Source organism: Lolium perenne, chromosome 4, assembly GCF_019359855.2.
Source record: "Lolium perenne isolate Kyuss_39 chromosome 4, Kyuss_2.0, whole genome shotgun sequence".
Classification (NCBI taxonomy): Eukaryota; Viridiplantae; Streptophyta; class Magnoliopsida; order Poales; family Poaceae; genus Lolium; species Lolium perenne.
Window position 1 is genome coordinate 344,758,091 of NC_067247.2, and position 13,174 is coordinate 344,771,264.

The 13,174-nt window shown below is 41.4% G+C and overlaps 1 pseudogene; it reads left to right on the forward strand.

Moving 5' to 3' along the window:
• The first annotated feature begins 2,280 nt into the window (after positions 1-2,280).
• The window catches only part of LOC127348033 (sulfate transporter 2.1-like), a 34,752-nt pseudogene continuing 23,858 nt past the window's right edge, over positions 2,281-13,174 (forward strand).

Below are 13,174 nucleotides of genomic sequence, written 5' to 3' on the forward strand. Positions count from 1 at the left end.
TCTTTTTGTGACTGTAGTCACTTAATATATAGTAGTACATAGTGTGCAGTGAAGTATATTGGTTTCTTCTAAGATCTCACGAGACAGTATAATGCGTGGAAAAAGCGGAAATTCAATTCGGCTCCCGGGTGCATATGCTCCCTATACCAAAAAATTATGTTTCGAACGGTCGAAATTTTTTGAAAAAAAGTTCTACATGTACATCTCCATAATATACATGTGTTTGTCAAGTTTCACGAGGAATCAATATTTTTTGTGGTCTATGTAAAAAAGAGAAAATTTGTCTTCTCGAAGGCCTTATTTTAAGCATTGAATTTTTTCTTTTTTACACAAGCCACACGACAAGTCAATTTTTCATGAAACGACTTTGTGAGCGTGTAACATGTGAAGATGTACGTACCAATTTTTCGTTTCAACTTTTTTGAAATTTTAAAACATGTGTAACATACATTTCAAAATAAAGGGAGCATATGCTTTCATGTGCCAAAACACCACTCCTGTGGAAAAAGTCTTCAGCTAAAGTTACTTGACCAATCATTTGCTGGACCGTGATCCTCATATACTAATCGAATTTGAATCCATGATCCCAGGTGGCTCTCAAATTATACTTGGAGATAGAACTACTCCCTCCAATCTGATTCTTTTAAATGTTTTCTTCTTCTATGGCCTTTGACCTTTGGTATATATCTATGAAAGCAATGAGAACAGATTTTTTAAAATGTATTATTACAGAACAAATTCATGTGATCTGATCAATCGGAATCTCCCGGTCTCCCCTTAATCAAATCACACAGCTCCCCAGATCACATGGCAATGCGGTTTTGCTACTAGAGGGAGCAGCAGCTATTTGACTGCTGGGTTGCTGCGTGATCCTCAATTTCTTCATCTACTTGGCCGACAAAATTCTTATCTTGTGTGGAGTCCAGTGCATTAGCTAGTAATTTTACAGGCAATAGATTAGGGCATACGAATTCAAGCTTCGCCGCGCCTCGTCGAGTAGAGTCTCTAATCCAACTAAAAGAGTAATATATAAGCGCAAATCGTGAGAGAAAATAGGAGTGAGCTCACTGGCGACTCACAAGGTGGTACCGCCTTCCAGGTTTTGAATCCATGATCCCAGGTTTTGTTTCCACTCATGCCATTGTTGCAAGAGAGAAGTTTAATTTATCCCCTAAACTCGTCTCAAAGTTCAGATCACAACCCTCAACTTTATTTAGTTTAACCCTAAATTCTATAATCTATTTGGAATTGGACCTTCTACCCTTTTTTGATATGTATTGAACCGGTTTTTCTCGTCAGTTAGCGGTTTTTCTTCTATATATTGTGCCAACTCATCAACACACAACATAAACGGTATAAGAAAAACCAACTTAATACAATGCAAGGGATGATTTTTAACCGTAGAATTCAGGGTTGAAAGTTGAACCAAAAATAAATTTGAGGGTTGTAAGCTGAACTTTGAGACAAGTTTAGGAGGTAAATTGAACTTTACAATATTGATGTCTTGCCAAAGGAACGGGTTCGTAGGAATCCTCGCCTTTTTCTTGATTGCGCTTAGCGGGTACGGTTGTTGAATTGAAAAGTGAGTGGAGAGAGTGGAGCGGATGCAAAGTCAGTAAAATGGTAATATTGTGTAATAATATGGTCTTGGCAAGCAGGAAGCACCATGAGCCCCTCTTAATTGCAGAGTTCCGCAGTCTTTGGACTGAGTTTATTCATCTTCACAATGCAATCAATCATGTTCGTCTGGTCGCTTTCTGGAAAAGAGAGAATGATTTCTCAGTTCATTTTGCTACATCATGTCTTGCTTCCATTGTGTGAGTTGACTCTTGAATCAAAGTTTTGATAGTAACATATCAGGCTTGCCAATCTTCATCGTGCCATAATAGGTGCTCACACCATTTTTTGAAGTTGACTCTTGTCAAGTTGTCAAGCTTGCCAATCTTCATGATGTAATAACTAATAAGTGCTAATGCCACCTTCAAGTTGCATAATTGCATCCCAAACACAGTCCACTGAACTATTTTGGCGTTATATGGATGGTCCATCTGTGCATTATCCTGCTATGCCTCCGGACCTGGATTAAGTTTTGGGTATAATGCTCTTCCGACCCCTCTGGAAAAAAGGAATTATAGTGTGTGAGAGGCAAAAGATGTGGTCAGTTGGTCACAAGGGTGTCTGCCTTTTCTTATCACACATTTTATTGGCAGGCCAACTTATATCAAAACAAAGGTCGAACACTGAATTTTCTGACAGGTGTCAGGGCACTCGCAAAACCACATGGACTATCTTTATGAAGATTCAGCACTTATTGTCTGTATGGTATTGAAAAGCCAACAAGATTAGAGGCACAAGTGATAAGTCGCCTGTCATATTGCTACATCGTACTCGTACTATATGATTTCTGCTATTTGTCATCCTATGATTACAGCTTCTCTACTTTGTTTGCCTACAGAAAATGGTGGTTGAAATCGAAGGTAAATGGGAATGATCTGTGCGTTAACATAGTTCTGATAATTCTCCGAAGTTCAACAGTTCACTCTTTTCTATAGGTAATATTTCCTATAAGATGGGACTATTTATCATTTTATGCAATTATCCTTCCGTGTCCATGCATTAAACTTCTTTGCAGGCAGCACATAGCATTTCCTTAGCTGGGGATCAATGTGAATGTTAGCTGATACCTGATAGGCCAATTCTACTTTAGTTTGTTCTTATTCTGTTTGGTCTTCTAGTGCTGCCTGATCCTCCTTTGTAGTAGAGTGGCGGGACAGCTTACGCATCAATAGTTCGAGTTCTGGCCTCTGTGGTGTGAACAGTGTTTCCACGAGCTGCTCGAGCATGATTCGCTCAAGCATGGTCCATTATAAACATTATGCATGCTTGCAATTTACTTTTATCAAGGCAAAGGTGACGAAAGGTCCAAGGTTCCTATCAACTAGTGAAGGAACCAACTAAAGGAAACATTCGTGATCTATTTGAGTTGGTATTACGTCCAAGTATTGAAGAAATAGGGGCTCAAAATGAAGCGTGATGCTTGTCTAGTTTACATATTAGCCTAAAATACTAAATCACAAATATATATTCAGGATTGGAAGTTGAGCCTTCTTTTAACAAATGGAAGTGCTTGTGTAAGCTTTTTTATCTAAGCCTAAATTACTAAATCACCAATAAACATTCAGGATTAAAGTAAATCTTCTACTTCCTACGTTCCAAAATAAGTGTCATAGATTTTTCTAGACAAAACGTGTCTAAATACATGCGAATCTAGACAAATCTGTGACTTATTTTGGAACGGAGGGAGCATTAGTTTAGCAATAGCAAAAGCACTACTGGGGACTTCAAGCATATATTGCAATATTAATATTTTTGAACTGTATAGGTGCAAAGTACATAACAAAATATATTTACATGACTAATGGAAAATACTCTCAACAGACAAAATACATGAGTTGCACCTGGCATTTCATCAAAGGAACACCTAGTGGAACAGTTACGATCAGAAATTTAAGCTATTTGAAACTCCGTGGTGTACAAAGAGCAGGCATGCAGAGCCCAAGAAATCTCATAATTATCAGAATGCAGTAAGCCCCCTTGGCACACAAAATGGAACTTTAGAATAATAGGCACGGGCTCTTTAGAATTTTTCAGATTCTTTTTTCAACGGCATCCAGCATAGACCAAGAGCAAGTAGACACATGACCTTAGAATGTGATGGCTTCTTTCTTCAGCAGTACCCACCATAAGCCTTAGTATTCCACAGGTAACTTGTTTTATTTATGAGAAAGAGATAAAATTGTTACTATACATGACATGCATAACTAATCTCGACTAGATTTCTAAATAGCTTTATTGGCCTGATAATGTAGATCATTGGATATGCAACCTCTGGCGAAAATGGATCCTCAGTGTGGTCTTTATAAGTGAAACCACATTTCACATATCTTTGTGTGTTTTAATGTGCTTCTGGTCTGAATATTTTTTTTTTGTTTTGTGGTAGATACAAGTATTGTGCCACCTCTTGTATATGCCGTAACGGGGACCTCCAGGGAGATAGCCATTGGACCGGTCACTATCGTGTCACTGTTGCTTTCATCAATGGTTCAGAAGATAGTTAACCCAGTAGTTGATCCAGCTTCCTACCAAAAATGGTTTTCACAGTGACATTCCTTACGGGTGTATTCCAATTTGTATTTGGTCTGCTCAGGTAGAGCATTTGCACTCTTGTCATCGAAATGAGCTAACATTTTCTTTATTGGCTAATTGGAGTCTTGTTTGATCAATTCTTGGAGATTGGGTTTTCTCATGGATTTTCTGCCACATGCCACAATTGTCGGATTCATGGGGGAGCTGCCATTGTGATAGGATTGCAGCAGCTGAAGGGGCTGCTTGGACGTAATCATTTCACAAGTAACACTGATCTTTGTCTCTGTCACCAAGGCATCTGGGTTTCAGTTCATGAACCAGTAAGCGTTTCTCCTTTTCTTTCACTGTGAATGTGCTCTTCTGCAAGCACACACCTCCAAAAAACACATAATATGACCTTTAAAACTAAAGATCCCTAGTTTATCACGCATGTTGTCTCATTAACTTCTTTAATCCTACTGACATGTACTCCTTTTACCGGTGGGAAAAAAATTAGCTATGTTTCTTGAAAGGTAATGGCTGGGAGAAACCTGCTGCACAAATGCACAATATATATTAGAAAGAAGTATAAGGCCCTGCTTGGATTGGGTATAAAAATAGTGTGTCCACAGGTATTTAGTTCAAGTTTGAGCTTAATACCGGTGTCACCACTAATTTTACATCCATCCCAAGCAGGACCAGCAATTGAAAATCCGTCTTGAAGGGGAAAAGGAGAGTAAATTTTCCCTCAGTTAAGTGGACAAAAATACACATGTTTCCTCCTTGGTATAGTCAATTGCTCAATTATTTATTACCGCTTAAATCATGAAATAATTGATGTAACATGGAGTTCAAAAACATTACATCTGTAAAAATGTTGCCTTGAGAGATAACCATATAACTAATCAATTTCGCTGATGACGAACATGCAAGTTTTTCTCTTTGAATTTTCTGAGAAACATCTCCAACGGCCACAAGAATATTCTGTCTGTAATAAATGTGACCTGGTCCAGTTACCAGTATGCTTCCTGACTCCTAACCTAAGCATGTTTTAACATTTTCCTCAACCAGAGGGAATGTATTTTTTAACAAACACAAGGCAATTGTGCCTTAGCAATTAGTCATAAACCTTATTTTTAGCTGCATGCTATTTAGGTTGCTTACTTTTAATGCTTTTGTCTATATGACATGTAATGACAGTGCCATCCGGAGAACTTCTTCATCGGATATTCCTTTTTCATGTTCATTCTTGCCATGAGGTTCATAGTAAGATTGAAGATCTGTTTTCACACTAGTAGAAAATGGTGCTTTTGCACCGGTTGGTAAGGGCCATATGCACCGGATGCCCAACCGGTGCAAAGCATCCGGTGCAAAAGGCCCCCCCTTTTGCACCGGTTCAGTTGCGAACCGGTGCTAAAGGGGTCACCACGTGGGGGCTGTTGGGCGCCCGAACGAGAGGACCTTTAGCACCGGTTCGTATTACGAACCGGTGCTAAAGGGTCTGCCGCGGTAGGAAAACGCCCCAAAACGCTGCCGCGGTAGAACCCCGCTACCGTAAAAAAAATTGAATTATTTTTCACTCCCTTTTTTTTCTTTTCTTCAGAATTTCTAATATTTTAGTTATTTCATAAGTTTAGTCTCTAACTACCCTTATCTCTAGTCTAATTAGTTACTCGTGCTCAGACTTCCCGCTCGGTCACCCATCCTCCCACTACTCTAGCACTAGCACGCTTAACTTCCTCGTTCATTTCCATCCCGCATCCAAGTGCTTCGCGCACATATATGTGATAGTAGTATCATATCAATCCTATTAACATATCGGTCGATGTCACATTTCTTTATTGTTTGAATTTCAAATTTTTTTTAATAAACAAAAGTAATGATGTAAGAATAATCTTGAATAAATAAATAAACATTAAATTATAATTTATATTATTTTTAATTATTTTTAATTTTTAATTTTATTTTCCAAACCTAAAACCTGAAAATTTGAAAAACTAAAAATTTGCTAAAAGTAATAGTAATCTTTAGTTATTAAATTTATTTTAAAAAAAATATAAAATATAAAATCTGGAATTTATAGCAAAAACTAAAATCTTCCTGCTTTCGTATTTTCATTTGAAATTTTGAGAATCTAAAAATTGGCTAACCGGGTAAACCCGGGTGAATTCGGATGTAACTTTTTCCCACGATGATTTTGATATATTATACGTTTTTTTCCAATGTCGTATGCAAAAGTTATTGCGGTTTTACCATTTTCCAAACTTTTTTTGCAAAAAAAACTGAAATTCAAATTTTTTTAATTTACCCTAATAGTAGGTTGCGTAACATACAAGAATCTCAAAAGATTTTATTTTTTGAATTTTCTATCATTTTCTTTTCTATTTTACAGTGTTAAAAAAGGCGATCCACCGGGGGAGGGTGGAGGTGCGTGGGGAGCAGAAAAACCTTTTGCACCGGTTCGTGTTACGAACCGGTGCTAAAGGTTAGACCTTTAGCACCGGTTCGTAACACGAACCGGTGCAAAAGGGTTCGCGGCTGACGCCCACCCTTTAGCACCGGTTCGTGTTACGAACCGGTGTAAAAGATAGCTCATTTGCACCGGTTCGTAACACGAACCGGTGCTAAAGGTCCCTCGAACGGCTGGACCGCACGAACCGGTGCTAATGACCCCCTTTAGCACCGGTTCGTGCCAAATTCGGTGCAAAAGGTGTTTGGGGCAAAAAACCAAAGCCCTTGTTTCTACTAGTGTCACTCTCCTTTTCTTATATATTTACTTACTTACAGTAATACATAATTAAACGACTGGGAATGGTACTTTCAGAGAAAGAGGATCAAGAAGCTCTTTTGGGTCTCTGCTGTTGCACCTCTACTTGCAGTTGCTTTATCCACTCTCATGGTCTATGTAACGAGAGCTGACAAGCAGGGTGTGAGGACCATACAAAGAGTAGATGGAGGCATCAATACAAGTTCAGCCAAACAAATTCAGCTCAAAGGACCCCATGTTGCAGAATGTGCTCTTATTTGTGCTGTTATCACTCTAACAGCACGTATTTACTTCTCAAAGAGAATACATTGCACCGGACAACAATGTAAAATATTCCTAATAAACTAGTACTTACATGCGTAAATCGTAAAGTAGTCCTTCTATACACATAAAGATAAATATACACACTCCTAATAACCCAAGAGTAGTAAATTAGACAAAATTGAGTCCTCGTGTACTACTTATTTGCTTTAGAATTCATCAGATCATATATAACCTTTAAAAGAAAACTATGCAGATTTCTTCTGAAGAGTGTACTGTTATACATGAGCTTAATTGCTACTTAACAAATTACATACTGCCTAGGGAAGCGCATCTTGGATCTAGTGGCACAAGTTTGCACAAAAAAACTACTCACACAAAACTATAGCTACAAAAATACTTATAGACATCCGGAAGTATCTGATATGAAGCCCAATAGTCCATGTTTTGGAAGACCGAGTTTCATTTAACCATTCTCTGCTATAGGAAGCTATCGCTGTGGGTCGCTCTTTTTCAGTGTTAAATGGATACAAACTGGATGGCAACAAGGAAATGGTTGCGACGGGGTTCATGAATGTAGCACGATCCATGTCATCATGCTATATAGCAACATGTGAGTATAGGTTATGAGCTATTATTTTGGTTTTACATTTGTTTAAGGACTAATCATTACCATGCTCTGAAGAAGTTTACATCCACATCAAGAACGTGCTAATCATGAGGTGCGCAATGGAAACCGCACCTTATTTTGGTTGGACTAGTCGTGTGGCAAGGCACCCCTCAGGGATCACTTCCCACCGCTGTTTGCAATATGTGACAACCAGATGGTTTCGGTTAGTACTGTGTGTTCGGCTCCTAGTCCTCATATTCAGCTGCGGCGCACCCTGAATCACCAAGGAGTTGCCGAGTGGAACAGCCTGGCCTCTTTGTTGGCGGAGGTTGTCCTTTCTGATTGTTTGGAAAAGGTGTCCTGGTCACTTGAAGCGCATGGTCAGTTCTCGGTGAGCTCGATGTATGACAAGTTGTCGCAAGGGGCGACGGTGGCTGATTTCAAAGACATTTGAGCTGCGAAGCTCCTCCTAAAAATTAAGATCTTCTCATGGCAACTAGTTTTAGACTATCTTCCTTCTAGCATCCAGATTGCTATCAGGCAGGGTCCTGCCACTGGGACTTGCGCCCTGTGTGGTGCACCCGAGGACTCCTCGCGCATCCTCTTCACTTGCTCCTTGGCCAAATTTGCTTGGAGTGTGACCCGTCAGCTATTCGGGTGTAGCGGGTGCCCAGGGAAATTTTGCGCAGCTCTTTGCCATTCTCCTGGGTTTTGTGGCACATTGGGAATAAGCTTACTATCGAGAAGAAAGTAATTAAACATGCCTCTGACTATATATACAAATCTATTGTTTTCCTGCAGCTTTGGGCCTTAAGCGCAAGATCACAGGGCAAGGAGGAGATTCTGGGCATAAAAGCGACAAGCAAATAACGAAGAACGAAACAAGAACACACGCAGGGGACACAAGATTTAATGTGGAAAACCCCTTCCAACACAGAAGGGGAAAAAACCACGGGCGCCAGCCAGCAAAACTTCACTATATCGGGAGGTGTTTACAAACGCCGTGAGTTATCTTATAATCTGATCAACCATAGCCGGCGGCTTACAAGATGTATATATAGGCGGTGCCAACGATCCGCTACGCTTCGGCCCAAGCCTCCGGCAACGGGCCTCGCTCTGCTCGTCAGAAGTTAGCCTCCCTTTAGTATATGAATTTGGATCACAATATAACAACCAGTAGCTCATCCTAGGCTTGGTCTGTTAGGGGAGGCCGACCCCAGTTGCTTCGTCTCTATGTACTTTCTTTTGGCTAATCTGTCTTCTTTTTATCTAAGTAAAATCATTACCATGCAATTTTTCGTGAAAACGCAAAAGCCTTGTATTTCGATGCGTTGATAGATAAAAAAAGTTTGTATGTACAAGTTCAAGAGAGGACCACACAACGCCGTACAACTCAACCCAAAAGACCTAATCTAGGGGAGAAATTGGCGAAGCCCCTGGGCACCTGCGTCCGCCCATTGTCGCGCCTCGTATTTGATGTCGCTAAGTAATGAGGTCACCGAGGGGCACGCGTTGTCAAAGACTGCAGTGTTCCTGTGCTTCCAAATCCACAATACCGTGAGCATGATGAGCGATGATGTTCCTTTACGCAACTGGCGAGGGGTGTTCCGCACCACTAGCGACCACCATTCCGCGAAGTCACCATCAACCATGGGAGCTCTAGCGGTGGACCGAATCCACGATAGAACCTCAAACCAAATGATCCTAGAGAAGGAGCATCAATGGTCCTAGAGAAGGAGCATCCGATCAGAATGTGCGTCATAATCTCAGCAGACTGGTCGCGCAGCGGGCAACATGTCACATGAGGTAACCCCGAGAAGCTCGTCCAACATCTATCCAGGCAAGCAAGCCAGGTGGCGCCCAAGATTTCGAGTTGAGCCTCCAGGAACCTGATAGTATTGCCCCCTGGAAGAGGGCGTCATAGCAGGAATTAGAAGAATACTGGCCATCCGTCGTCCAACGCTAAACCAGCATGTGTTGGTCCGGAGATAGTTGCACGCCCCTCAGCCTAGTCCACAGCTGCATACTGTCAGAGGGCCAGTGCGGTGACCCAGCATACCACTACATGTTGTAGTATACAAGTCGTTGATATGATCTTCATGAAGGGACTTCTTCACAAATATCACATCCATCAGAGTGGTACAACAGAAACATTGCAGGTCATAACACTCGAGATTATATTACAATCACAGACTTAACAAGTTGGTATTCTCACAGGTCCGATGAGAACACCCTAAGGTACTACTAAAGTTCATTACAAACCAACATAAATAGTAAACTGAGCTCAGCAACTTATTTAGGTAAGTTTCTACGCTGCTCGGCTCTATGCCACTAGGGTATGACTCTACTCCTCCGCTTCATTGTTGTCAGGCCCGCAGACTATCCCATAGTCCACGCCTTCCACTCCTCCGGACAGATCAGGTTCTTCATAGACTAGCTCGTAGTCGCCTTCCGGTGCTCCGTCAGTGGCCTCCACTTCATTATCACAGTCTAACAAGGGTGTCGAAAGAAAGTGAGTACAGAGGTACTCAGCAAGCTCAAAAGGGAAAAATGTGTTCGATGCTCTAGCTACGACCATTGATCAGAAAATCTCCGGTCAATGCATATTTCGCAAACATTTCTTCAAAAGGTTTATTTTATTCAGAAAACTATGCCTGCCAGTCTTCACAGATTGAACAGAACTTCATGGAGTTCCTTTCCTGCCGCGTTCGTAGTTCCCTTCCCGGAACAAGGAGTGACTGCCACAGTTTGATACCCTATGCAGAGGTGCGTTACTTTTCCCATAAGAGAACTTATCCTTGATACCAACCGAGACGCGTTTCTCGTCCACACTTCCTTGGTGTGGGGCCAGGTGTAAGATCCAAGCCAATCACTGACTTCTCCGCGACCCTGCATACCCACCCTTTTTTCCACCCGTATATCCCCGGAAGACATCTCCCGATCATACGGCTTTACCCCCCATATACGTCGGACAATCCATCATAGACGATAGAGCCTCTCATCCACACGGATGGGGATTTTAAAGGATTTCCCAACCTACTCCAGTGTTATCCCAACACCTAGTCAGGCTCCACCAGGTCCGTTGATATGCAAGAGGGAAAAGATACAGCTGACTTCCCCAGAGCCATTACAGATCTCATGGTTAACGCGAATTGTACGGCGCTAGAATCACTAGACAACATTGGTGATTAGTCCTAGATTAATAGAACCCTTGCAATGGAACCTCCACCATATCAACACATACCATGGTTCCATTGCCCACCACATAGTCATATTCATAATTTGGAAAAGTAACATTTTTCTTTCAATAATTCAGGAATAATAAGTATAGTACTTTTGCGGTAAATTGATGGAAAATAATCAGGGTGACATGAGAAAGAGTGAACTTGCCTGGTGACTGCGAGATAATGCAGTTCGAAGTGTTGGATTGAACCTAAATCTCGGGTTCTGTAAAGAAGCATCATTTTCCGATAAAGACAATGTTATAAGATCCAAATGATGCATGTATTGATGTATTATTTCATGTTGGAACCCTTACCCCGACATGGTTATTACAGATTTAGGGTTTGAGTTGAGGATTTGTGCCTTTGGCGGTACTTTATAAATATTTAAATACTTTAACATGGTTTGCTTTTCTAATAAGAAAAGAATGAAATATAGTTGACATTTTCCTTTGGAAAATATTGCTTTCAAATAAAGAATTTGAAAATTAGGGTTTTCCCACATTTGGGAATTATTCATGAATTTTGATTATTAAGATTTTCCCTCTTTTTGAAAAAATCTTCACTTTGAAAAGAAATGATTTGGAATAATAGAAATCCCTTTGAAATTATTTGAATTCATTTTGGATTTTCCTTTATTTTTAAATCCAAGGAAAATTGCAATTTGAAATTTAGAATTTAAATTTGAATTCAAAAATTTAAAAATTTGAAATTGTGTAACAATTCTGATTTCTTATTTTATTCTTGTTAAGAATAATTTATGATTTCTTAATCTTATTTTTCTTGAATTTTTAGAGGTCTTTTCCATTTGTTTTATTTGGTAGAATTCAGGATATAAATAGAAATTAAAAAGACTAAAATGCCCTTGCCCAATTGGGCCGGCCCACATCTCTGGCCCATTTGGACAGCCCACCAGGGCTAGTCCAAAGCGACTCGGTGCGGTCGCACCGGACCGTGTCGTCCCATTCACTCGCTCTCGTCCTCACCGCTTCGCTCTCGAACCCTAACCCTAATCACCCGAGGCGATTCTGTGGCGACTGAGCCACCGCCATGGTCGCCACCGTGCTCCGGCCGTCTCCGGCCGAACCAGGGCACGCCGTGGTGCTCACCGACGCAGCTCGCGATGGCGCATCTGTTCGTACAATTGGTTTCGTCGACTTCGTCCTCGTGTGTGCTCTCGCGTGTGCGATGCTCGCAGACGACGAAGGATCCGTGGCGATCTCCGCAGATCTGCGCTTCCTCGCCGTTCCTGGTGGTTCGCCGCCTTCCCGGCCTGGTGAGGTGCGTGGCCTGGCACGGGCCTGGTCGCGGTTTGGCGCCGCCGTGACGGTCTGTGCCACTATGCCGCCATTGCTGCTGCCTCCTTATTCACCAGGTAACCTCCTCTGCTTCTCCTATCTCCTCTGCTCCATCTAGCCCCTCTCGATCTATGCATATGGCTCTACTGCGCATGCTGCTGCGGTGCTACTGTGTTGCTCTGCTGCTGCTCTTGCTTGCATGTGCTGCATTGTGGTGTTGCCGCGCATGCTATGCTTTAGCCTAAACTTGTTGATGCTATACCTAGGCCTACTGGCTCCTTGTGCTGTGTTGTGCTTGACCTATGTTGTGCACCTGCTTACTGTCTCATGTTCATATGCTTACTTGTTTGATCCTATGCTTATTGTCTTGCTCATAAGCTTACTGGTTAATTCCTAGGCTTATTGGACTTGTGATTGTCCTAGGTTTGCACTACTGACACTTGTGGTGTCAGTGATGCTCACCCATGGCTTGTGTAAGCTTCAGTTGATCCACTTCTTGAATCCTGGCTTGTCTGTGATGCTCTTCTTGGTCTTGTGCTTAATCCACTTGAGCAATTATCTGCTAGTGGCTTACTTATTGGTCAATTCCTTGCTATATGGATGAATTGCTAGCTGTTGTAGCTACTGATGCATGCTAATGATGCTTATGCATCTGTGTATGTGTTGCTGCTGCCTCCTATAGCTTGCTGGACTTGATCCAGTGGCTAAGGTGCAATGGTGCATGTTGTTGTTGCCTTACAGTGATGCCTTGACATGATTCATACATGGATTTGTGATGTATTCCTTCCTGGATGAATGGATTACTGATGAACTGCTTATGCGGTGATGCTTAAGTGTCTTGCTATGCATGATTTGGTATTTCCATGGATAATTTGGAAATAAATAGTCTGAA